Genomic DNA, 26004 nt, shown 5'->3' on the forward strand with positions numbered 1-26004 from the left:
ATTCTGTTAAGTGAGACAGGTTTTCATGAATGGATGTTTTATGGTGTGAGGGAGTTGGGTACAAGTGCCGCTACATATGTTATGACTGTGCACAATGTTAGGTGCCCACATGGTTGTTTGCTTGGATGTATAGTGTTGTGATAGGTGTGGAAAGGGATGCAATGTTGTGTGTATGGGCAAAGATGTTCTGGGTGTGTCTTAGGATCTTTGTGGATACTGCAATCATGCATTATTTAGCAGACGTTTCTGGTAGAGGTGCTTAGCAGTCAAACGGAACGTGTACTGAGAGTGTTTAACGGTAAATATGGAGTGGTGTATAGAAATGACAGTGTGCATTGCAGAGGTTTTGTATGTGATTGCTGTATGCGTGTTTGAACATTTGACAGCACCCAATGGGGAAGTGCTGCAAAAGTTGACCGTGCAAAGGGAAGAAGTATTGTGTGAACCTTTACTGGGCCGTGGCCCTCATTGTAGATGGGAAAGCACACATGCACATCCTGCCATTATGAGCAGGATGGAAAGGCGAATGGAATTGTGGCAAATAGGCCAAGAGGAGTTTAGGGCATGGTTCACAGGAAGAGGCGGTACCATTGCGTCCCAATACTGTGTCGGGAGGGTGGTCAAGATGGAGAGAAGTACAGTGCTTATCGTCGTGATATCTTTGTGTGCCATCTGCACAGGTGTTGTGTGCAAAGAGGCGTTGCTGGTAATTTCAGGTTGGAAGGAGTAGACGCTTTCTGGGCCTGTCAGGGTGACTGCAGTTTCGGCGGGATGGTTCACCTTTGCAGATATGTGGCATCCGTCACAAACAATGACTTTGTCATGCTGCACTATGGAACTCTTTTGGGTTACATGTTGTGTGAACGATTAATCGTCACCTGAAGAGGTTGCTGACCACAGTGATGCATATTATTTCAACTGCTAAGGTCCTTTTCTCATGCATAACACCAAGAGGAGTATGGGTCCATGACGGTGTAATTTGTCCCCAGCCAGTGGTCGGATGGTGTGCTATAAACAGAATTATGCGCAAGTGTATGCAGACTGCTGGCATGTTCTCCACCCACTATGAGATCATGAGGTCGCAAAATATGCAGTGGTTCCATAGAAATGGCATTTGAGTGCCATTCTCAATGCCGTTTTCTTTTACACTGTGCAAGAAGCATTGACCAGAATGTGGTAAAAATGTGAGGAGAGGCAAAAAGAACCACCTATAAAGAGAGGATACAAAAAAACTTGCTTGCACGCACTTAAAAAAAAAAAGAAGAAAAAAAAACCTTTATACATGTATGATGGAAGACTGAATCCCCTACCCAGTTTGATATTGTTTACCCCCCCCCCTCACTATCATGGAAAGGTAGTGGATTATGTGGTACTTTCGGGATTACACATGCCACATCCTGGGTGGCTATGTGGATGCATGCGGATGCAGAAATCGTGCATACTTTCATTGAACTTTGTAGTGGACATGCTTTGTAATGGCACGGCATTTGTACTGTAAAAGTGTAACGGCACATTTCAAGTGCTGTACAGGAGTGACCGTGTTGGATGATGGCGGCTTCGATGCTATTGGTGGCTGCATGTGTACCTATTTACGCGTAACCCAACGAAGTAGAGCTGCAGAGAAGATAGTGCAAAGGGAAGAAGGACTGCTCCAGCTTTACAGGGGTGCAGCCCTCATGCTACATTGGGAGGTGTATGTGCCAATATCTGCCCTTTAAACCACCTTGCCCAATTGCCATGGCAGTGTGGGGATTAGCCAATCAGGTAGTGTGGGTGTGGTAAACAGGAAGGGGAGGTAAAACTGTTGTACATTATACTCTGCGTACTGAGGGTGGCTGACATGGCGAAAGGCATTGTTTTGACTGTAGGTGATCGCTTTATCATAGATCTGCACAACTATGCCCTGCAAAGACAATTTGACAGCAATTTTGGTTTACTAGGAGTGGACGCATTGTGGAACGCTGTGTATGAGTACAATTGCCACAATATGTATGCACTTTGCAAAGACCTTGCCAGTTTTCCAGAAGTACATGTTATCGTCATCCATTATGGCGGCATGCATATGGGTTACCTGGCTTGTTTAGATTTGTTACGTAGACTGAGGAGATTGCTGGATGTCGTGAGGACGGTTTCCCACTGCCAAGGTGCTTTTCTCATCCATAATACCACGAAGAGTATGGCACACTGCTCATGGATGTTGTTCCAAACCAGACCCAGGAAGGTGTCCCATCAACAGAAGCATGTCTACTTTTTTGTCCGCTTGTGGAATGTTCTTCTGCAACAATTACCTCATTAGTTGTGGAAATGCAGAGGTTTTCCCAGAAAATAGCATTTTGTTGTCCCCCATTGGCGATGCAGTTTTGTTTGCTCGTCTACAGGATGCGGTGAAGAGTTTACTGTACTAATGTGAGCACAATAAAACACAAAAGCTAATAAAAAACGAAAAAGTGTTTCTGTAGAAGCAACTAAACAAAAAAAAACAAAAGACTCTTTTAAGAGTCTCCCCTTACCACGAAGTCCCCCTACCCTGGTCGTAAGTTATTCCCCCATGCTCGCACGCAGCACATAATTGGGGATTGTCCAATCAGATGCTTAGGGTGTGCTGCAATAGGAAGAGGGACTTCTGCTTCACTCGGGCCCGGCCCTCTACGTACTTGGGGACCGGCACGTGCCACATTCGCGCTTCTCACCATGCTGGTCTATGGAAATGGGACTGTAGCGATTGTCCTTTCAGGTGGTGCTCAGGGTGTGCATCACAGGAAACCGCGCCAATAGGAAGAAGGACTCCTCCTGCTTTACTGGAGCGTGTCCCTCGCAGTACTTGGAGAAAGGCACGTGCCACATTCTGTGCTACTCTGCATGCTGGCGAATTGATATTGATATTTTATTTCTATCGCGCTTGTACACAAGTGTTTCAGAGCGCGACAAGGCAAGGAAGGGGAACAGTGGAGAACAAAACAGCGATATTACTAGGCCTAGTGACATTGAGAACGCGAAGTGCATGGGAAAGGGGAGGGGAATAGTGCATGGAAGGGGGAGAAGTGGAAAGTGCGAAGCAAAGGAGAAACAGATAAATAACAATAAATAAATAATAAAGGCAACAAACAGTGTTAGTGCAGCCAGCAATTTGCAAGTGCTAGGTTTAAGGCAGCAGACAGAGTTGGTCTGATAAGTGCAGGAAGAAAAAGGGGTGGGGGCTGTATGGGTACAGATACACACCTTAGTCTAAGGGGTGGCCCGGAGGCAGTGCAGGAGGGTGGAAAGGTGAGCAGGTACCTGGGCCCGGAGGACAGAGGGTGGCCAGGTGCACGTTGCCAAGAAAGAACAGATCAGCAGGGGTGAGGGGAGCGAAGGCAGAAGAAAAGAGGAAGGTCTTGAGGTGCTTCCGGAACCGGAGATGGTTCTCCTCAAGTTTTAGAGTGACAGGGAGGCTGTTCCAGAGGGAGACCCCAGCCGAAGACAGAGATCTACCCCCAGCTCGTTTCTTTGAAAAACGACTGACCCTGAGGGAGTTAGAGGTAGAGGAGCAAAGAGCTTGAGAGGAGAGGTATTTGCAGAGGGATAGCTGAAGGTATTTTGGACCCAGGCCCCAGAAAGCCTTGTGGACAATGCAGAGGGTTTTGAATTTAATCCTTGCATCCACTGGGAGCCAATGTAGAGATTTCAGAGCTGGAGAGATACAATCCCAGGGCTTGAGGCCAAGGACAAGTCTTGCAGTCCTGTTCTGGATTAGTTGCAGAGGGCGGACAGTAGAGGCAGGTAGATTTTGAAAGAGGTTGTTACAATAGTCCATTCTAGAGAGAACCAGAGCTTGGGATAGCATGATCTTCTGGGGGAAGGAGAGGAAAGGCAGAGTATCTCTGAGGAGGTGTAGTAGGAAATTTGACTTTTTAGACACCTCAGAGATGTGGGCGGAGAAGGAAAGGTTGGAGTCAAAGATGACCCCGAGGTTCTTAGCCTCGCAGGTGGGGGTAGGAGGAGGGCCAAGGGAAGCCGGCCAGAGAGTGAGGGGAAAGGATGGTGAAGGTGTGCCGATGAGGAGGATCTCCGTCTTGCTGGCATTCAGACAAAGATAATTGGTAGCACACCAATCATGAATGGCAGTTAGGCAATCAGAGATGAGAGAGGGAGAGGAGGTGCAGAGAGCAGCCTGAAAATGAGTTGAGTGTCATCAGTGTAGCACTGGAAATTTGAGCAAAAAATGGCAATGCAGTGGGCGAGAGTTGCCAGGCATTGGTTGAAAAGCCGGGGCCAGAGGTTAGACCCCTGAGGAACACCACAGGTAGAGATGAAGATAGATGATAATGGAAATGGGACTATGGCTTTTGGCCAAGCAGGTGCCCAGGGTGTACATCACAGGAAAGAGCACCAATAGGGAGAAGGAGTCCTCCTGCTTTACCGGGGCGCGGCCCTTGCAGTCATTGGGGAAAGGCACATGGCACATTTTGCACTTCTTACCATGGTGGCCAACGGGAATAGGACTATGGCCTTTGGCCAATGAGGTGCTCTGGATGTGCATCACAGGAAAGCGAGGCATTCACTTTTTCCATTACTTTGTGTACTGTGGCTGGCAAACAATGCAAGACATGCAGTTTTCGTCATGGGTGATGGCTTTGTGGAAGATCTGTGCATGTATGCCGTCCAAGAAGACTTGTCTGGCCATTTTGGTTTGGAGGGAGTGGACGCTTTGTGGTGTAGTGTCGAATCATGCTGTTTCAGCGGACTGCTTGTAGAATGTCAACGTGTGGCCTCTTCTGCAACTGTACATTTTGTGATCATGCACTTTGGAGTCTTATTTTTGGGTTACATGCTTTGTTCCTGTGTGTTTAATCCACTGAAGATTATGATGAAAGCAGTGCGGCGCATTTTTCCTACTGCCAAGGTGCTTTTCTCATGTATACCCCTGAGAATAGTGTGGAAGTATTCCAATGATTCCTGACGTCAGCCAGAGGCCGGAAGGGGTCTCATCAACAAAAGCATGTGTGACTTCTTGAATGCTGCTGGGATGTTCTCCTATGAAAATGAGAACATTGGTTCGGGATACATAAACATTTTCAAGGAAAATGGCATGTCTTTGTCGCACAGTGGTAATGAAATGTTGTTTCACAATCTACAACCTGCACTGAAGACCCTATTGTACGAATGTGAGCTGACGTTGAAAACACACATTTACGTATGAAAACCGCAAAAAAATTGTTTCTAGGGAAGCACCTTTAAATAAAAACTAGAAAAGCCCCCCAAAGGCTCTTTTAAGAGCCAACAAAACTAACGACATCCGCTCCCCTGGTTGAAAGTTATACCCCCACTCATGCGCGCGCACAGCATGAATAGTCAGTGACTATTGCGATAGTTGCAGGGTGGCACGTGTTACATAAGCCCCTTTTAAAGATGACTGCCATAGAAATGGGCATGCAGAGGCTACGGGATTGGGCAATAAAGTTTGTGGGTGTGGTGTGTACGGACAGACTGCTACACAGTGTATTTGGCTACAGAAATGCAGAGGGTGCAATTATGGCTGTGTGTTTCACGAGGCACAGCGTGCAGGTTTTAGGGGATTCCGACATACATTGACTGAAAGTGAATGGAAAACACTGTGCAGTGGCTACTCATTTTGCAATCTATAATGTGCATGTGTAGTGCTATAGGGTAGCTACAATGAAGTGCCTGACTTTGGTTTGTCTGTGTGACTCTTCGGTGACACGCAATCATGCCGATATTATTGTTGTTCATTGTAGAGGGAAAATTGCACAACATGTTACACAAGTTTCAGTGCCATTTGCGAGGAAGGAGGCACTTGCCCAGTTCATGCGTTTGTTTCCGATGTCTTGCATAAATTAGTATCGAATTATGCAGTCACCGATGTGGCAGCGTCATTTTCTATTTGGTCCGTGAATGGAGACAGCACGGTACATTGCAAAGAAGTGTATTTGTGCCTTTGTTCGACATGTGCCTATGGCACACTTCACCCATGGGAATATGACGTTTTGCAGCACAAATACATTTCCCCAGCCATAACGTTCATCTTACTATGCTTGCCATCCCGATTTCTGCACAACCCATCTAAATTGGCTTGGTGCCCTTCTTAAAAGTATTGATATTTTTTTGTAGTACGTGTTGCGCACTGACTCTCTTGAAAACGCTCTGCAACACGTAAAGAAACCTCTTTGTACAGCGACCCCCTTTCTAACCGATTGAACAACAGTGTTTTTACCACACTGCCACGCCTCCCGCCCTGCATTGGCAATTCAGTTCTTCATCTGTGAAAAGTGCTTTCTTTATTTACCTTTTTTCCTTTCCCAGTTAATTTTTATTTATTATGGTGTTCTTATACACGCCACAGAAGGAACTGCAGGAAAGGTCAGGTACAGAAGGGGCAGCACCTTTATGGATACTATAGGGGATGTGCCGGGAGATGGAATTATTGGGTGGCCCTCACCTACATAGGCAACAGTCATTGTAATGCTTCCGTAAGGACCGTTCCTACGCACGTCCAAGTACCTTCCCTCTGCACAGTAGCGCGTTGCAGTATATGCACAATACAATTCCCTTTACCTGGTAAGGGTCTGTAGCGTGGAATATTGTTGTTTGCAAAGGTTGTTTTACAGTCTGCTGCCCTACAGGAGTGCCCCTCTTCTTGTCCGCAGCAGATGTGGCAAATGCTGTACATGAAAGTACCCTACGTAATTGTTGGAAGGGCGTTAGCCTGCCCATTGGTCCCTTGTGCTTTCATTTCAGTTGTTGAAACAGTTTATGCTACGCCATTAGTGTTAGGGGTAGCATTCACGGATATACATACATTGTGGAATACAAGAATGTTTACAACAACACGAAAGAGAGCTTCACAACATGCAACAGGAAGCCATTTATTGTGTGCGACCCATGCAGCTACAGCACTTTTGTAACCATCACTAAGACTGTTTGTGCTCTGCATATTCTGCTGTTTCCTTACTTGCCTTTACATGCACTAGTATGTGTGTATGTGTGTGGAGGAAGGTGCACCAGCTTTGCCATTTTGCAGACTTGCCACAAACTGTCCCACCTGTAGTTATATGTTTTCTTCAACTGTACGACCGGCAGGCGACCTCTTGATACTTTCTATCACACTGCTGAGTGCAGACAAAATGTATATGTTTCACGGGTCATGGAAAGGCAAGCAACAGATAAATCAAAGTAATGCAACATTTAACACGCCCACGTGACACTGCAGGCTGCTGTTCCTTGTTTAGCAGTGGCCATTATACAGTTAGGAGTGCTTTAACCACAAATTGGTAAGTTTGCAGAGCAACCCACGAAGTCAGCAGCAGTTCTTTAAACGCAGTAGCCTACTGCATGAATCCATAGGGCTGGCGACAGGGGCGGTGTTACCACTATACAGTGGATGACCTACGCATGGGTCTAGGTGTGGAATGGAAACATGTGCGCTTCCACAACTACTTAAAAGTGCATTCGAAGAAGCGGACATGCGGTCACTAATGGAGTCCTATAGATACTTGCAGTGTCATTACACATGCGCCAACCAGGTGCAGTCTCCCTAGGAAATGTCCATATTGCTCATCTGTAGGCATCTCGGCTAGTAGTGCGCGGCACAGATTTATCATGCACTGTTAATACAAAAAGAGAGCCTACTGACACAGTAAACAACATTACAACATTTACTATGTACATCTGTAATTGCTACGATACACTAACAGTACTCAGAAAAGTAAGGGGTAGCGCAAATGGATACATACACCAGGCAATTTGCCCTTTCCACACGTTTATCATGAGGGCAGCCAAAGAATCAGGAATGAGATTTGTGAAGGCATCTTTGATTTCATGGGTGTTAGTCCTTGCAGTGCACTCTGGTGGCACGAGTTTTGGTTGCTTAGCTTACCATAACTGTCGAATTTCGGGGGGGGGTTCGGTTTTACCTGTAACCATAACGTCCCTGTAACGTTTTTCCATTGAATATATATAAATATATACATTCATTAATTTGTAGCCATTTTTGTTGGTTCAAGTGAAGGGGATGCACAAGGCCATGAAGAGCAGGCCTGCCGCCTGGTTGCTGACCAGCAGTCAAGCTTGCAACGATGGGTCCACTCAGCATACTAAAAAGCAATGAACATGCTAATTGAAGAGCATTATTGCTGACTTTCACTGAAGTGAAATCCATTTGCTATGGAATTGTTTTTGAAGTACTGGCCATTTCTTCTATCATGGTTGCTGTTAAGGTTGGAAGCAGTTATAATAATGTGTTGAATTCTTTACACATCCTCTCTCAGGATTTGCCTTGCAGTACAGCAAACATACATCTGTTTTTGTTGTCTTGGAATGAAGATATCCTCGTGCAGTTTCTCTTCTCCAGGTATTGTTTTTTAAATTTTCAGAAAAGAACAGAACTCCTTCCCCCTCAGAGCACTTCTCATGCTGGTCCCTCCTGTCAGATCCTATGTTCTGCTTGCCCTTTTTATGCACTTCTCAGATGATGCAGAAAAACCAGGAGAATAATTCTGGCTTCCCTGCATTCCCACAATTATGTGATCTTAGGCAACCATCTTTTCTCTGAACAATCTGATGCATCATGCCCTACCTGAACATCATGCACATAACTATAGCAGGTATTGCATTAATACTTTTAAGTTTAGTTTATGCCCACAGCCAAGCCTTTACCTTGGACTCCCAGAATATACATACAATAGGCTACAAAGAGTCAATTTTGTGACGGCCACACTAATTCACTAATTCTGAGACTTAACCCATCTGAATACATCACACTAGCTCTGCAAATATGCCACTGGCTCCCAAACAAATGGAGGATTAATTTCAAAACACTGTGCATCGCTGACACACTTTCCATGGTAGGCACCCATGGCTAATCTCAAGGAAATTCCTCTCATAGCAACCATCAAAAGCACTCCAATCCAGCAATGATGCCCCAGTAATTGTCCCAAGCTTTAATCAGCATTGTAAAGGAAGATGATGTTCCTTCTTTCTGTCAACCAAACTTTGGGAACCTTTACCAAAACATCTTTGCACAGTAGAAGATCAACTGTCCTTCAGAAAACAGCCAAAAGCCTGGCTTTCAACTAAAACCAGCAGTGGACCAGCACAAAATATCAACCAAACAGGGCAACTCACAGTAATTTTCACACAAGGGAATGTAGTTGTGGACTTTTAGCTCTGCCCATTACCCAAATTAGTCCCTCCTTTAAAAATAGTAAGTCCGCCTTTTGTCCATAAAGCAGGTTTATTGTACAACAGCCGGGAGGGGGGCTTAGATGACATCTAAGAGTCAAACTAACCCAGGGTCTCTCTGCACCATACAAAGAACACACATTATATATAATTTGCAACAGTTAATACACTCCCCCAAATAGCGTTACAAAGTCATACCCCAAACCTGATTGGTTGTACTGTAAAGAGAAATCTAAATCCCACACAGTTCATTGAACACACACATTATAACACAATCCCCTAAAAACGTATAATTACAAGGTTTACATGTTCAACACACCCCTTCCCAAAAGCCTCTCCATATTTGGTGGCAGCCTTGCCTCTTAGTTGCACAACAACAGAATTCCTATCAATGATGCACACAGACCTACCCAAAAAATACCTAAGCACATAAAGATGAGAGAAAGATGCGTAGATTCCCTTTTGACCTATTCATGTTTGCTAATCGCATTGCCCAGACCTGTCCGGTGTCCGATTTTTATGATTTCTATGTGATTGACCTTTGTCTATTCACATGAGTTCTGCCCACTCTCTGACAACACAATCGTTCTCCTAAAATCTATTACTACTGGTCCCTGCAAGTGCCCCCGGAGAGCCACCTGCTTCAATCAACCCCATGAATTCACAAGATGCCTATCTCTTACAACAATGAGCTTGCCAGTTCACCAGAGATCATATCTGCCCTTGCCCTTCACCACTTGAGCCATATGCAAACTGACCGCAGCTACCCCATTGATCAACTTCAAAATGCTGTGCTCAAATTGTTGACGAAGCCTTTGCAAACCTTTGCCATGATGGCGAAAACACCCTTCTGATTGGTCCACAATGCGGAGAACCATGATACACAGAACAATCCCACCTCATATATTTAATATCTTTTACTACATTTGAAAAACATTTCCCATACATGTGTACCATTAGGTGTGCATTTTTTACCTATTATGATCTCCTCTCATGACCGCCATTCATACAGTTAAACTCCACGTGCACATATTGATTGCCTGCTTTACTGGAGTGTGGAGAGGCCCTCCGTGTAACAATGTTTCATCGTTATGTTTTTGAACACATTCAAATCTACAAATGCATCGCCTTTATACAAAATAACACAAAGTAACCTAAATGTAACACTTATTCCATTTTCCATAAATATTGTTATATGTGTAGCAATTTGCGAAAGTGACAGAAATGACGATGATGACATGTCCACTCCCCAGTCAGTTCTTTGGCGCACGAAGTTCGAAAGTCACATTAGCATAACACGGATGCCATCTCTTCAGCAAAGAACTATTGGAAAACAAACTCAATTGGGTCGGGCTCCACACGTCCTTAATGGAATAGACGGCCTAACACATTGCTCATCACTGCTACATGTATTCCTCTTATAGCCAATAGGCTCAACTCTAACATGTCCTACCGCCTTGTGCTACACAGAAACACACATATACACACACACACACACACAAATCACCTGCACAAAGCAACATCCCGACTGTCAGTGGCCACATCTTCATTAATGAAACTATGATAAAACTCAATTCTTTAGTTCTGTCCAACATCACCACACCAGCAACTAACTTTGACTAAGCGCTGTAATTTATCAGATGTTGGACTCCCCGCATCTGAATAAAAACATACACAAGCCTCACCGCCATACACATAGAACCATACCAGGAACTCAGGATTCAGGTACTTCTGACTTGCATCCATCAACACCCCCCGGTTTTGTGCGTGGTTCTCCCTCTGTCCCACTAAAAGGCCACATGCCTTCTTTTTTACAGGCTCATGTGCAGTGAATCCACTAAAATGACAGAAGGGCATTATACAATAACACCTTACATTGCATTACGTAAGTATTAAGTGCTATTGAAAAGTTAAAAGAAACTTGATCATTACGTTCCCCATTTATTTGAAGGCTCCCTTGCACAAATGTAATTTAACTAGCACTGGGTCCGATGTTTGGGGCAGTCCAAGGGATATTTACCTAGCGGCCGTTTGGGCTGCTACCAGGGACAGTCTGAATGCTGTTTACCTAGCCTCACTGACACAGCTGTGTCTGTAAAAGTCCAAATACTGTTTACCTAGCACCTCAGTAGCTCAGCGGGTTGAGCGCTCACTGCTGCAATCTATATGCGATGTACAAGTCGCAGGTTAAAATCCCGGCAAGGCCAAATCAGACTTTCATCCTTCTGAGGTTGATAAATGAGTACTCAGGTGAATCTAGCAGTGCCACAACTGACTCTCTGGAGGGAAGCTTCTCCTTCCGTGGCCCCGGAAGGGAGAAGCTACCTGACTCTGACCATGGTGGTGGCTATCTGTGGGAGGACCACTTGAGGGACGACCAACTTCAGGGAGGTAAGGGATTGTTAAAAGAGAATGACCCCTTTTTAGGTGATTTTGAATAACACTCATGTTCCCTTACAAAATGCATGCATGATTTACTATGAGGTAGGTGAAGAATTCCCAAGTCTGCATAATCAACCTCCCATTTTGCCTCCCTCTTCCCTTTGTAGTACTGAGACTAGGAAAGGGAATAGAGCAATGATGATCACTAGATGCAGGAAGCAAACACTGCGCTCTAGTCTTTGCAAAGTAATCATGAAGACCAGGAAGTTTAAAACACGCACAGCAGATAAGACACATGAGGAGAGACGGAGGCTGCAGGAGAACGCAGCTTGTGCTGGCGCTTGTTGGAATGCTGAGCTCAAGCGTTTTGTGCAAAGTATCACACAGGCCGACGAGAGTGGTGATACAGAAGAGCAGATGAGGAGAAGTGTGCTGTGTTGGTGTGAGAGGCAGCCGGAGCTTTCTGGAGCGGCAGAGAAGAAAGTGGGAGCTGTGCAACTAACAAGTCACACTCCCAATCACTGTGGAGAAACCAAGAAGAACGAAAGAACACGAGGGATGCTGGAGGTTGCCGGTAAGTCCAAACAGAGAGCGTGCACTACCGGAGCGCTCAGCAGCAAGGCTTTCATGTCTGTGACAGAATTATTGAAACCAGTGGAGAGACAGATACGAATGAAAATGAAGAAGGGGCTGTAACCTGCTGTCTGGGGAAAAAGCCTAAAACAGTTACAGACAATGTCAAGAAAGTATCAATGACTTATTAATGGAGAAGAGAGGCTGATACTAACCCAAACAGTGTGAGAAAAGGGTCAGGAACCCAATACTTGAAAAAGGTGTTTAATATCATTACGAACTTTGCTAAGAAAAGGTCGGTGACCCAATATTGGAAGAATGTTATTTTGTGGAGGAGAAGGAAAGAGACTGAAGATTGGAAAAGTCCTGGCAGGCTAGTGTACCAGGCAAATAGTGAATTGGGCACTCACATGAAAGACAAGAGTGAAACATCCTGGTAGGACAATAAACCAGGAGTAAAGAAAGAAAGTTAAACTATAAGTGTAAACCAAAGATGAAACATCCTGGCAAGAGAGTAAACCAGGAGAAAAGAAAGAAAATTAAACAATATGTGGAAACCAAGAGTGAATCATCCTTGTAGGAGAGTAAACCAGGGGTAAAGAAAGAAAATGAAACTATATGTGTAAAGCAAGAGTGAATCATCCTTGTAGGAGAGTAAACCAGAGGTAAAGAAAGAAAGTGAAACAATATGTGTAAACCAAGAATGAAACATCCTAGCAAGAGAGTAAGCCAGGCGTAAAGAAAGAAAGTGAAATTATATGTGTAAACCAAGGATGAAACATCCTGGCAAGAGAGTAAACCAGAAGAAAAGAAAGAAAATTAAACAATATGTGGAAACCAAGAGTGAATCATCCTTGTAGGAGAGTAAACCAGGGGTAAAGAAAGAAAGTGAAACTATATGTGTAAACCAAGAATGAAACATTCTAGCAAGAGAGTAAACCAAGAGTAAAGAAAAAAAGTTAACCTAAATGTGTAAACCACGAATGAAACATCCTGGCAAGAGAGTAAACTACGAGTAAAGAAAGAAAATGAAACTATATGTGTAAACCAAGAGTGAATCATCTTTATAGGAGAGTAAACCAGTAGTAAAGAAAGAAGGTGAAACTATATGTGTAAACCAAGAATGAAACATACTGGAAAGAGAGTAAACCAGGAGTAAAGAAAGAAAGAAAGTGAAACTGTTTGTGTGAACCAAGATTGAAACATTCTGGCAGGCGAGTAAACAAGAAGCAAAGAGCAGGCCGCCACATAAGGTTCATACTAGGGCTTTTTACGCATGAACATTTTGTAAATATGCCAGCTTTATTATTTTCCTGTGTACATTTACGCACAAGTTTAGATCAGATGGCATTGCAAAGGCCGGGTTACCTCACAGAAACCAGAACGCTTCTTTTGATATTTATCTACATGGATGTAATTGCGAGCCATGGAGAAAAGCCTCTGAAGCAGAATTTATTTCTCCGAAGCCTTTTAAAAAAAAGAAACTGCACACTGATAAAGGGAATGGTTTCTTTCCATTCAGCTTCTGCTGTGTTGTGTGAAGATGCTCATGGAGCAAACTGAGGCACTATGCATATTTACTTTCCGAGCATTTTAGGATTGTATACCTAATAAGAGGGAAAACTAAGTTGCAATTGAGAATTAATCTTTTGTAACAAAGTCTGATTTTTTTCCAGTGAAAGCAAACCAGTATTGCACAATTGTATTTTTCAGAGTTCCTGTGCTGTGTGCATAATCATGAGGAGGCAGATCATTTTTACACTTATAATAATTTAATTTCTAATTATAAAAACAGGGTGTAAAATGAGTATGCACAGTCTAGTTTACAGCCATTCAACCTTGCAGTCAATGGGGTTCATTACTATAAATGGTTAGTGGCAGCAGAGTATTTACTCAATGGTGAGTGATTGTCAATACACCAATCACAGGGGTGATAGCCTCTCTAACCTTCAAGACTACAATTAAAACATCCAAAACCGGACTCTCTGGGAAGTGCAAGAGCAGTTAAAAAAAAACAAGTTTCATTTGTAATTGAAATAGAAACTCAGCAAAACCTGTCCCTGTGATAATCCGGATGGGTATTTCACTTTATGTAGCGCTTCATACATGGTTTCGTCAAACATCTAAGCACTTTGATTATATTACTTCACTCGATACTCAGTTTACCAACCTCTGAAGGATGTTAGCCAACAAGATAGCCCAGCCGGTTGAGCTGTTGTTGCTGCGATCTGTGCGTGATCTGTAGGTTGCAGGTTCAAATTCTGGCAAGGCCAACTCGAGGTTGATAAAGGAGTATCAACTTCGGTTTGGTGATAACTGTGATAAATATATTATATGTACAGCACTTTGCCAAAAGTGCTATATAAATAACCATTTGACCATGGGATTAGGTATATAATTTAGCATGGAGTCCTTGCCTCTCTACACTGTTGTCTCACAACATTGGCATACCATTAGGTAGTAACAGCTCTAGGAAATGAAGACTTTCATTACATATCAAAAGACAATGCTGCTATTGAACCTCAAAACACACAATACAGATCATGTTTGCTTTGCTATGTGCTTGACTATATTTTTATGTTTTCAACATTTAAATATATACAGGAGAGATCAAATGGCCAGACCTTAGAGAAATAATGAAATGTGCATTCTGTCACAGTGCGGAAAGCTGCTGTATGGTAATGATTTCCATTCAGTTTTTGCACACGTCGGCTTGATATCACATACATTTGACCCTCTTGCAAAGGAGAAAAGTTATTTTTGCTCTCTTGAAATCACATTTACGCTCAAAGTTTAAAAATAGGGAGTAAAATACTCCCACCTCAAAATCTTATCTGGAGCACTGGAAAAGAGAGAAAGCAAAACTATATTGTTTTTAAACAAGAGTGCGATATCCTGTTAGAAGGGCAAACCAGGAAGAAAAAGAACAATATTTAGAAATTGTGGTAACTAATTGGAAACAGGGTCGGACTGGGAGAAGAAATAGGCCTGGGCCCCTCATAAAAAGTGTCCCTCATCTTCAAAAAAGTGGCCCTAAACCCATCATCCGTGAATCATGCCAATTCGCAAATTTAGAGAAAATGCTGGCTATGGAGGGTTAATGGTGTTTGTTGCATGTAAAGTTTTGTGTAAACACTAGAGAAAGCCAGTGATAGCATTCCTTGTGTTCTTTTTTTTTTTAAAGACAACATCATCATCACATAGGTAAATCATATACTTATTTTGGCCTAGACATTGTATTATGGTCTGATGTCTCAGGAAAAATAGTAGCCAGAAAGGAAAGGCTGCATTTTTATCAAATTAAATAAACACAAGGGGGCATGCAGCATTACATACATGTGCATTCCTGCTGCATGCACACACAGGAGATACTTGTGTAATCATTCTACGCCCTTACCCCAGCGTATGCTCTGCAACAGGGCCTTTGAGAGAGGTATAATCCAGGTTTTTCATTTGTGCTGGCACAAGTTAAGCCTAGATGGATCATGCAACCCAATAACACACCTTGACCAGATTGAAAGATGAGAGCGATTGATTCTCCAAATCTAATTTGGATATGGAGAAATAGAATAGAAATTCTGCCTGGTTACTGCTGCTTATACTAATTTTGCCCATATAAGACCAAGCACGGGCGAGTTTGTTCTAACGTCATGCTGCACATTTTCCACCACTTAGGATTGGGTCTTGCCCTCCCACTTTTGTTGTTTTTGTTAGATCAATTTGATTTATCATAGTGGATACAAGGATCTGTTTTTGTGGAGCCGGTGTAGAGACGTAGGAGGTGTCTGATGAGTCTGAGTCTGCTACTTATGATAAAATTGGGGGCGGGTGGTATCTTCCTTCCAATTCTTCCACAGACTTTGGACACCACTAGCAGCTCCCGATCAGAGACTGCCAACGGCTGAGAAGTAGGCGCAGATACAATCTCAAATGGGGTAAAAGTTCCCGAAATTGTGGGATTTGTTTGTTCACAACCAGCTTCGTAGATACTGCTGCTTATACACTGGACTGGAGCCTAAGGTAGCTCCTTGGGTGATAATTGTGCGCATAAGAAAGGCTACCAAAGTGGCTGAAGTGTGCTATACAGCAATACAGGACCACCTTACATTACAAGGTACACAATTACTAGTGGTTGCTTACCCACAGTGCAGGGTTTGTCTTGCTGGCAGTTGGAAGCTCTGCTAAAGACTGGCTGGAGTTGGAACAGCGACCTGCCTGCGAAAACAAACATAGTAAAGGTGATAAAAAAACAATAAACACAGTATATATCATATAAGTGCAGTGTAGGGATTGTAACAAAGATATGATGAGCACCCCCTGGATATCAGGCATCACCCAATAGCAAGGACCTATCCATTTGGCTCTGGACTGAAGAACTACTAGAGAACAGCATGCTGGAATTATAACTTCCACACAAGAGGTAAACTATAACTTTTGCACGTTTAAATGAGTCTCGAGGCTACCTTTCCACACACTACATCTTTTGATTATTTACATCTTCAAAGTACATTTACAAATCCCACAGGATTTTGTTTTAGCCCCATGCTGAATTTCATTATGGCATTTGTAGTTTTCCATTCAAGGTGGTGCTGTTATGAAGTTTCTGTTTGTCTAATGGTCACTAGCTGGGCTTATTCTATTCTCCAGAATAAACACTACACCAGTACTGAGCCGAGTTAAAAATAGCTGCACACGTAAGAATCACCTCAGCCTGTGATGTTGAATATAAGTGACTGGTCGCTTAAATAACAATATCCACTCATTGCACCGGAAACATGACTTCCTTTGACCCAGAACTTACACAGATAGAGGGGAAGTCCATGATTATGGATAGAGCAGAGCATAAGAGGCCCATCACGACTTTCAGATGCTGTTTAAAACATAGCTAACACGTTAGCATGTCCTGTAATGAAGAAATATGTGCATTCACACATATCTTTATAATGCACTGTTGGCCAGGGCTGCATGAAGCATTTCGGGGCTCCATACAGGAGGCAGTCATTGGAGGGGCCCGTTGAGTGCAGCTCCGCAGTAAACACATTAACCAGCTGAGCTATCTTATTCGGATTCAACCCTGTAATGAGCAGGCTACACACATGTCTGCAGGCAGCAGCCAGCAGAGTCCGCAGAGGACGTAAAATCCAAATTTTACTGCGACTGCCCCGCAGAGAAGGGATTATTTGTGGCCCATTTTGCAGGCATAAAGTGCCGGAGAGAACTAGATGTGTGGCTGAGAAGACTGAGGCGACACATGGTGTGTGGCTGAGGAGACTGAGGCGACACATGGTGTGTGGCTGGGGGGAGAGGTGACACATAGTGTGTGGCTGAGGAGACTGAGGCGACACATGGTGTGTGGCTGGGGGGAGAGGCGACACTTGATGTGTGGCTGAGGAGACTGAGGCGACACATGGTGTGTGGCTGAGGAGACTGAGGCGACACATGATGTGTTGCTGGGGGGAGAGGTGACACATAGTGTGTGGCTGAGGAGACTGAGGCGACACATGGTGTGTGGCTGGGGGGAGAGGCGACACTTGATGTGTGGCTGAGGAGACTGAGGCGACACATGGTGTGTGGCTGGGGGAGAGGCGACACATGATGTGTGGCTGAGGAGACTGTTGCGATACATGGTGTGTGGCTGGGGGGAGAGGCGACACATGATGTGTGGCTGAGGGGAGAGGTGACACATGGTGTGTGGCTGAGGAGACTGAGGCGACACCTGGTGTGTGGCTGGGGGGAGAGGCTACACATGGTGTGTGGCTGAGGAGACTGAGGCGACACATGGTGTGTGGCTGGGGGGAGAGGCGACACATGGTGTGTGGCTGAGGAGACTGAGGCGACACATGGTGTGTGGCTGGGGGGAGAGGCGACACATGATGTGTGGCTGAGGAGACTGAGGCGACACATGGTGTGTGGCTGGGGGGAGAGGCGACACATGATGTGTGGCTGAGGAGACTGTTGCGACACATGGTGTGTGGCTGGGGGGAGAGGCGACACATGATGTGTGGCTGGGGGGAGAGGTGACACATGGTGTGGGGCTGAGGAGACTGAGGCGACACATGGTGTGTGGCTGGGGGGAGAGGCGACACATGGTGTGTGGCTGAGGAGACTGAGGCGACACCTGGTGTGTGGCTGGGGGGAGAGGCGACACATGGTGTGTGGCTGAGGAGACTGAGGCGACACCTGGTGTGTGGCTGGGCGGAGAGGCGGCACATGATGTGTGGCTGGGGGAGTGTTGCCTCGTAGAGGCCTTGTAAAGGAGGACGCGCACACACAGAGATTTGTACTTGCTTCCTTTATTCTCCGAACGTAAACTCTAACTGGCGGTCAGCGCGCCTTTTCCCATAAACCCCTTCTCCCTTCCTCCTCCCGCCGTGTCATCGCTCCGCCCCCACAACGGTGGGGGCAGCACTCCTTAACCCCTGAGTGCTTGGCAACATCACCCCCGAACAATATATTCAAACATCGAGATCAACATTCTTCAACAAGTCTCATAGGTTTTCTTACAGTTCTCCGTGGCCTCTCCTCTTGGTCACCTGCCTCTTGCAGTTCCGTGGTCCTCACTTCTCTGCTTGTCCCTCCTGGGTCTCCTCCTGGTGGGACCCACAAGTCGTCCCGCGGCTCTCGCGGCTCTGGAGATGCCGATCGATATAGCGGCTCTGTTCCTTCTCGTCTGGAGTAGTGTCTGAATTGTTGACAGTTCCTGGTGACAGCTCTACTTTGATCCTCGGCTGTCACCATCGTGCCTTTCACTGCGGTTACTCTCATGGGACTTGGAGCGAACCGCGGATCTGTCTTTCTGGGCGTTGGTTGCTGGACGAGTACTTCGTCTCCAATGTGGAAGTCTTGCATCACTGCATGACGGCGGGTGTCTGTCTCTCGTCTCGCTCTCTCCTTGGCTTCTGCATCCCTTCGGAGCACGGCCATGTCAAGCGGCTCCTCATCAGATGGGTTGTACGGTATGCGGGTTCGTACTTTGTAGCGAAACATGAGCTCGGCAGGTGTCTTGTTGGTGGCTTTGTGAGGAGTGTTTCTGTAGTCCCGTAGGAGTCGGCACAGCGCCTGGTGTGGGTCGACCGCTTCTACTCTGGCTCTTTGTCTCGTTTTTTTGATTGATGCCATGAATCGTTCAGCCATCCCATTCGCTTGAGGGTGGCGAGGGGTTATCTTCGTATGTACAAACTCTAGATGTTCTGCTAGTGTTCCAAATTCATGTCCACTGAACGGGGGCCCGTTGTCGGATTTGACTATCTTGGGGATCCCCCACTCGCTGAACACTTCTTCTATTGTCGCTGCTACTTGGGGAAATGCAGTGGTGGTGACCGTTTTGACTATTGGGAAACGTGAGTGTTCATCTATTATGAGCAAGAGGTAGTCACCCTCTTCCGTGGGTCCATAGAAGTCCATGGCTACACGTTCCCATGGTCGTTCGGGTATCTGTGTGTGTTGGAGCGGGGGTGGATGTTCCGCAGGGGCTGTGCACTGACAGGCGTGGCAGTTCTTCACCCATTCTTCTACTGCCTCGTCCAGAAACGGGAACCAGACATGGCGTCTCAGCTGCCTCTTGGTGTTTTCTGCTCCTCTATGACCCTCATGGGCCGTGCTTACCACTTCATTCCTGAGCGTGGCGGGGATGACAATTTTGCACCCTCTGAGGAGGATGTCGTTGTCCTTGACGGCCAATTCGCTGTGTACCCTGGCCAACCTTTCAATTTCTTGTTTGCACGCTCCTGCGTGTGCCAGCGTTGCTCTATGGTGATCTCTCCATTTGCTGGCCAATGTGAGGCTGATGGCGAGTGCCATGGTGGGGTCAGCAGCTGATGCGGCAGCAACTCTCTCCAGGGACAACGCCGGTGGTAGCGAGTTCGACGCTATGTACTGTACATAGGCGATGTCTCCCTCACGGGTCAGTGGGGCCCCGACAGGGTGACGTGACAGGTAGTCAGCGGGGTTAAGGTCGCCCCCGGGACGATGCACGATGTCATAGTCATATTCCTGTAAACGGATTCCCCACCGCTCGATTCTCGGAGGCATCTTGGTGTGCGGGTTGCCAAAAAGTGATAGCAGGGCTTGGTGGTCCGTTATTAAAGTAAACTTTTTCCCAATGATGAAGTCATGGAAATGTTTGCACGCCCAGACGGCAGCTAAGCTCTCTTTTTCCGCCTGGGAGTAGGCCAGTTCTGGGGTGGACAGGGCCCTACTCGCGTATGCGACGACGTGTCTCGGGTGGACATCCGCCCCACTGGTTTGGGCTAGGATGGCACCAAGGCCCACCGGGCTCGCGTCCACCACGATTTCAGTGTGCCATGCGGGATTGAAGTATGCCAGGCAGTGTGCTTCCATCAGGGCCCGTTTGATGTCGGAGAAAGCCTGGAGGCATGCAGGGGTCCACTCAAACACCGTTTCTTTCTGGAGGAGTTTCCGTAGAGGGTCGGTGAGGGACGCGTAGTGCGGTATATACCGCGCACAGTAGCCAGCCATGCCGAGAAACGAGCGGACGTCAGCAACCTGTCGCGGTTCTTCCAGGTTGGTGATAGTGTCAACCTTATCAGGATCCGGCAACATACCCTCGCTGGAAAAGATGCGTCCAAAAAATTTTAGCTTGGTCTTGCTGAAACGGCATTTTGCAATATTGAGGGTGAGGCCTGCTTCTTGGAGTGCTGCGCATGTAGCGAGCAGAGCCTTGTCGTGAGCCTCTTTCGATGATCCAAAGACGAGGATGTCGTCACTGTAATTCAGTGTGCCTTTGATGGGTCTGATCACCTGCCTGATGGCCTCTTGGAAGATTTCTGCGGCTGATGAGATGCCGAAGTTCAGGCGCCGATATCTGTATAGACCGTCATGGGTCGCGAACGTCGTGATGGGTCTGGATTCCGGATGCAGCTCCAGCTGATGGTATCCTTGGTTGAGGTCGAGTTTGGAGAACATCTGGGCGTTGTTCAGTTGCACGATCATGTCCTCGATGCAAGGGCCAGGATGCCTCTCGCGCTGAATGGCAGTGTTTGCCACCCTCATGTCCACACACAAACGGATCTTTCCTCCCTCTTTTGGTATAACCACGAGTGGGGAAACCCATGGTGTCGGACCTGTGGCTGGTTCAATGATACCATCAGACAACAGTTGTTGGAGTGCGTCTGATACTGCCACTTGCAGGTGGAAACCCACTCTCCGGGGATGTTGCGGTACCAGCCTCACCGATGTGTCAATGTGTAGTCGGATGGGAGGGGCCTTGAGTTTGCCCAGTCCCTTGCAGAGGTTGGGGAAGTCTCTTGTGATGTCAGCCTGTGTGACCAGGTTCTGCATCTGGTAGCATGCGATGGCGCCAACTGTATCTCTCGCGGTCATGCTCTCGGAGGTTGCTGTGATGGAGTCTCCCGCCTTCACGTGTATTTCGATTAAACCCAAACGGGACGCCGTGTGATAACTGAGCAGGCATCGGCTTCTAGCAAGTGACCGGATGATGTGTATTGTTGTGTCTACTTTCCGGCCATTCAGGAGAAGGCGTTGTGTGAAACATCCTATTGTCGGTAGGGGGGTGGTGGCGCCCCACTGAAATATCCTTGAGCGGGACTGTTGAAGTGCAGGTGGGTTCGGTAGCATGGCATAGTCCTGTTCGCCCATAATGTTAACAGTAGCGCCTGAGTCAATCATGAATTGGAATTGTCTATTTCCCATTTTGATGGGGATTTTCGGGGCTTCTCTGGCCTCTTCAGTGTCGAGTATGAGGTTGACAAACTCATCTTGGTCGTATGAGTAATATGGTATGTCATATGCAGCTCCCTGCACCTCCTGGTAGAGAGTTTCAGGCCCATATTCTTCTGGTGGATGGTCATATTCAATCGGTGAAGTATCTGGTCCGATCAGACTGCTCTGGCTGTGGTGGGTATCCCGGCGTGTGGTATTCATCAATGGCTCTGACGTACCGTCTCTGTCCTTGGCTTTGTTGGTAGTATCGGGGTTGAAAGTGTCTAGGAGGTGGCGGACGAACAAATGTTGTGACTGGCGTTTGGGGTCTCGCGGGAGGAAATGGTACGCCTTCCCTGCACACCGAGTGGAAATGGCCTTCTCTTCCGCAGTTTGTGCATCGTTGAGATAGAGCGGGGCAAGATCCTGCGTGCGGAAAAGACATCCCACAGCGATAGCATTGTCTCTGTAGGCGGGGTGTTTGGATGTTTTGAGTTCTGTATGGCTGTGGCCCCCTGTCGCCTGGACGAGATGGTTGTATGGTTGCTATTAGTTCCGCTGCGTCGTGTTTGGGGTTGCTTGGACTGGCCATGGATGTGGCTTGGGCGTCGACCCTCTCATGTATGCGAGCGAGCTCGCTCACTTCCTGGATGGAGAGGGGTTTCTTCAAGAGCTGTTTCTTGAGGGCAGGGGATAAGCAACCTTCAATGACCCTTAATCTTATGGCTTCTTCCAGAGAAAATGCGTCGAATTGGCAATTTGCACCTTTTACTCTCAGGCGGGTTATGAATTCATCAACTGTTTCCTGTGGCATTTGAGTGCACTTGTTGAAAAGGTAGCGTTCATAGTCGCGATTGACTTCTATGATGAGGAGTTAGTCTAGGGCCTTTATTAAGTCCTTGAAAGTGTTCTGTTCAGCTGCAGGAATAGTCTTGACCACAGTCTTTATCTCGCCCCCCACCAGATTAAGGAAAATGTCTCTGATGTTGGGGGAATTTCCATCCCCGGATCCCCTGACGTAATGCTGGAAATCTTCCATCCAATCAGTCCATCTGGGTCCTTTCGTGGCTTGTGGGGTCATGGTGAAAGGGGGTGGTAGCCGCAGTTGAATCGGTTGCACCACGTGAGCCGGCGTAGGCGACCCTGGGTTGGACCCTGACACGGAGGCTGGCGTGCTCATGATGCCGGAAAAATATGTACTTAGTGCCTGATTTGGGTAGGCTAGCGGAGCTTGGCCCGGGCAGACTCACCGGCCTCCGACGTGTGGGGTGTCGCAGCAGATATCCAAACGCTTTCCTGCGCTGTGCTGTGCTGTGCCAGGGGCGTGTGGTGGTCACGCGGGCTCCTGTGATCCACCGACGACCTTCTGGAGGTGTTGAGGAAGGAGGATGTCCGGATGCAAGAGGAGGAGGCCTGGGGGCATTCAGGGCGTGTTGAGGAAAGTACTGCGAGGAGGAAGAGGGCTCCCGCTCGTGTGGGACATCAAAATGTAGGAGGAGGAGGCCCGGGCATTCAGGGTGAGAAAATTGGCGGACTGCCAATGCGGATGCCTTGTACGCGCTTGCGGCGCGGCGAGTGGCGGAAAGCCAAAGGAGGAGCGGCGGATTGCCACGGAGGACTCCGTGGGCGCACGGGGATAAGCCTCGTCGCCAGTGTTGCCTCGTAGAGGCCTTGTAAAGGAGGACGCGCACACACGGAGATTTGTACTTGCTTCCTTTATTCTCCGAACGTAAACTCTAACTGGCGCTCAGCGCGCCTTTTCCCATAAACCCCTTCTCCCTTCCTCCTCCCGCCGTGTCATCGCTCCGCCCCCACAACGGTGGGGGCAGCACTCCTTAACCCCTGAGTGCTTGGCAACAGGGAGGGGGGTGACACATGTTTCGCCTCTCCCCCGAGCCGTGCGGATCATAGTTACCCGCCAAAAGGTCACATGACACGCCGCCGCTGGATGCAGGCAGCCTAAAACAGTAAGAGAGTAAGGGGGCGCCGGGCACCTTCATTAGCAATAGTTAGTGAGAGTCGTCCTACTCCCATCTCATCACCCACTCACAGCATCTGGAATTCAGAAGTACGCCAAGCAGATATTTCTGTGCTAAAAAGCTTCACGGGCATGGGTCAAATTATGCGTCTGACGGTTCCCTCATATTCGCTGAAACATTTGGGCTTTTATTAAGAGCACACCGGACACAATATCGATTTTTCCCCTGCTGAGTAACCGCAGTGTTTTAAATCTACATAAAGCAGAGGTCAAAGTGGGAGGGAACTAAATGTTACAACGTTCCCTTACTTTATGTGACCTGGAGTACTGTTCCAGGACGGTAGGAAAGGCCACTTAAAAAAGAAGAACATTACAGTAAACGACATTGTGCTATTTCACAAGTGCTGGCTAAGTGTAGGTGCAAGGGGCTTGTTTAGGCACAGAAATGTGTGAAGGTAATGGGAGGGGCGGGCCTATCAGTGACTGTTGTCATGTGCATGCCCCTTAAGAGGTGTGAATGGTGGGTGAAGGGAAGGGGTGGCTACATAAAGCTGCATGGTGAGGGGGCAATGGCACACTAATGATGTATAAATGTATATTCTGTCACAGCGTTTTCTTTAGTCTTGTGAGAATTTGGGGTGGAGGAAAGGCTGGAAGGACCCAGGTAGGTGGTTTGAATTGTGGGGGAGTGGGGGGTGGGTATGACTGTATGGGGGATTGAATGGAGCAGAACAAGTGGCAGGGAATGAAAGGGGGCGGCACAGTGGAACATCGTTCCACTACTTTTTTTTGTACACTTCGACCGCTGAATAAAGAGGGGCCCTTGTTTTCATCAGCCCTGTGTCAAAATTAACACAAAATAACGCACTTTAAAAGTCTTAGTGAGGCTTCCTGTCTGGTAAGGTGAGCAGAGCATACAAAATAAAGGGATATCCAAGAAAGCACTGCCTTGCGGAAAACCCAAATTCATAGGCGCCCTGGTACATATAGGAATGATGATGGACCTAACGGTGGTATGGCTGACAGCAAGCTCTTAAAAGTGCAGAAAAGCTCTAGGTGTTACTGTGACAAATCAACTTCTGGGGCACCAGTGGTCTAGGGATGAATATCGGTTTCTAAACCATCAATCCCCCCCCACACCTCAAGTACACCAGAAGGGATCCGAATAGATTGGAAACACAAGTAAATTATAAACCTCCTTGTCCAGTTTTGGTAACATGCACAGAACGGCAGGCTTATCTCCACAAGGTCGTGGATCGTTGGTGGATCGTTGGTTATTTGCAACACAGCAAAAATACAATTATTACCCAATGATAAAAGAGACTGTCCAGTCATGGTTTTATAAAAATATCTACTTTATTATTATTACAACAGACAGTTCTAGCACACTACATAATACAACCCACCCTGTAAAGGAACAAAGAGGACAGTTTCGCAAAGGAAAGGGATGCACTCTGGATACTGACAGGAGGGTAGTTGGTAAAGCAATCAGTCTTAACTCTTCAAGTTTATTTGGTTTCAGGAGCAAGGGGTCATAAATGTTGCTAGGGGCCTTCAGAGAAGGGCCAGGGGACAGAACTACAATGTACATGGTGATTGAGATGATCTTGATGCTCGACAGCGTTGAGTCAGGATGCTTTTCAGCTACTGCGACAAAGTTCAAGACGAGAGACAGCTGCAGGTATCAGGCAGCAGGCAGTTCGGCAAGCGAGGCTAGAGGGACGGCTGCAGGCTGGCCTACATGGCGGCTTGGGGTCAAGAATCGTTGTCTCTGTGTTGTTTGGCGGATCTGGAATGCTGGTTGATGCGTCTCAGGCAACTTTAGTGACTGCAGCGTGACAACAGTTAGTGTTGCAGCCGGTCAAGGTTTTGAGGGCTTGACTTTCTCGGAAATGTCCTTAAAAAATGGACGCTGGTTGATGCTTGTTGTGGCACTTCTAGCTTCTTCACAACCCTGAGCCAACAGAGATGCACGATGAAGGCGTAACTCACAGGGAAAGGAGGTGGCGCAGGGAGTGCCGTCAGCATGGATGGAGCCACCATCAGGGCTCGGCTGGTGACCGTAAGAAGGCGTATCAGAGGCTGTGAGATGTCCCCCCAAAGTCAGAAGTCAATCCACCTGACAAAACAAAATCGAAGCCATAAGGGCACAGGGGGAAAGAAGGCAGCAGCACGCAGCACTGGAACCCAACTTGAAGGCGAACCCTGTGTGA

This window comes from Ambystoma mexicanum, chromosome 1q (genome assembly GCF_040938575.1).
Source record: "Ambystoma mexicanum isolate Mex_15411 chromosome 1q, UKY_AmexF1_1, whole genome shotgun sequence".
Lineage (NCBI taxonomy): Eukaryota > Metazoa > Chordata > Amphibia > Caudata > Ambystomatidae > Ambystoma > Ambystoma mexicanum.